Here is a 2,104-nt window from a genome sequence, read left to right as displayed (position 1 = left end):
AGGGGTGTGCATCCAAGTGCCGTATAAAAATGAAGAGAGAAACAATGTCGTGTGTGTGTGTGTGTGTGTGTGTGTGTGTGTGTGATGAGGACATGACTACCTTGGATACGACCAAAAATATTGCATACATGCATATTTGTCAGGTGATTACTAGTGCAAACTATTCAATAATCTATTTATGTTATCCAGAACAAAAGTACTTCACACACTTTTGTGTTTTGTCTAATTGCAGGTGTATGGGATATTTGTACAATTCACATATGAAGATAAGGGAGAAAGAGATGTTTATGTGCTGTTCAAAAAGTTCTCTCACGTCACTTTTGGGCCAAGAGATGATAGACTACAAGTCTCTCACGTTCTGGATTCAGATTCGGACTGCACAAACATACCTGACTCAAAACACCAACAACTTTTTCATACGGACTCCGAATTCGGTGATTCTTTTTTTGTTGGATTCTAGATTTTGTTCTCTTTCCTGCCCAATTTGATCCACCTTCAAATTCGTCCGGAGCGTTGAGATATCGACGAAATAATCAGACGCTACAGCAGAATCCGAGTCAAACAACAAGTCCAAACATGTTGCATCACCTCCACTTGGGCCCATTGGCCTTGTACGACCTAGGGTTAGTTTTAGGCTGCCTTGGGACGTCCTCCCACATCCTAGGCCGCCATCCCTTGCTCCTATATAAGTAGATCCATCTAGTAGCTTTTCCCTTGGGATTTGTTTAGTTAAAAGTTAGCCAACGCAACTTCGTGTACTTCGTTTGTGTCCAACGACCAGACCAAGACCATTTTCGGATCCCCACCTTTATCAATACTTCATCAATATTCGCAATATTCAGATTGCTTTATCATATTCTTGCTTGTTCTTCGATTGCTTGCAGGAATAGACCTTCGTGGTCAGGTTGATTGTGCTCTAGCATGGTCAATAACCTCTCGGAGTTGGTTTAGCGATTGCTAAGGCGCAATGTCGTGCACATTTGTAGTCGGATCGTCAAAGTCATCTTCACCAAATCGATAGTTATCATCTCATCGAAAGATCGGGACACCCCGCCTCTATCAAGTGGTATCAGTTTTCAGATTGCTCGGTGAGAATTTCCAGTCATCCCTAGATTAGATTTATTTTCTTAACTATTGTCCAAGAAAAACCACAAAAAAAGTTAGATCTATTCATCCTTTGTCCTAGCCAGTCTGAGCCTTTGCAATTTTCGTTTCATTGTTTGCATTATTGAATTAGCAGTTACATCGTTGTGTCGAGTTGCTGGTCTTAGTGTCTAGTTCCTTTAGAGTTTCGAGTTCTGTTCACATTAGTCACGTCGCCGCTGCATCATTATCCCTTCCGCTGTCCATCATCCCATCAATCAATTTCCACCACGTGCTACGCACTGTTCATTGTCATAATCATAGTTGAGGTCATTCACATCTTCGCCTGATCCAATCTGCATCTTATCTAGTTTGTCTTGGAAAGTGGGAGAAAAAAAGATAGAGAAAAAAAAGAGGAAAAAGGAAAGAAAAAAAAGAAAAAAAAGAGAAAAATAAAAAGAAAAAAAGTGTGAGGAAAAAAAAGAGAAGAAAAAAAACAAAGTTCAGATCTATCTAGACTCAATCTCGTAGCTGAATTCGGATTGGAATCTGTTTTGTGCACTGCTCAGTAAAACATGCATAACTTCCTCATACGAAGTCAGTTTTGTCTCCGTGAGTACTCAAATTAAAGCTAGAGACGAGACGCGTCTAAATAGTTGAAGAAGCTAGTTCAATATTTTGCACCTCAAAATCGGCTTCTAAATAGGTCTTTTTGCCCTCCGAAGTTCGCGCATACAGTTTGTTCCAGTTTTTCAGGCCAGTTTTAGAATTCTTTGACTCCCCATATCAATTCAGAATTGAGTGATTCTTTTTGCATTGGAAAGCTTGAGTTAGTAGCAAACTTTTTAAGAGGAAAGTTGGAGAGAGAGTTGTTATATATCCTGCTTGGCAGTTGTTATTCATCATTATCTTTACTGCCGTTGTGATCTTCACTTATATCTTGTTGTCCAGAGCTACTTATCCTTCACTGATGCTAGTTGTGCTATGTCGTGACCTCATTAGTGTTGTAGGCTCGCGTCTC

This window comes from Triticum aestivum, chromosome 1B (genome assembly GCF_018294505.1).
Source record: "Triticum aestivum cultivar Chinese Spring chromosome 1B, IWGSC CS RefSeq v2.1, whole genome shotgun sequence".
Lineage (NCBI taxonomy): Eukaryota > Viridiplantae > Streptophyta > Magnoliopsida > Poales > Poaceae > Triticum > Triticum aestivum.
The sequence above is the reverse complement of the archived record's forward strand: the minus strand, read 5'-3'. Positions refer to the sequence as shown.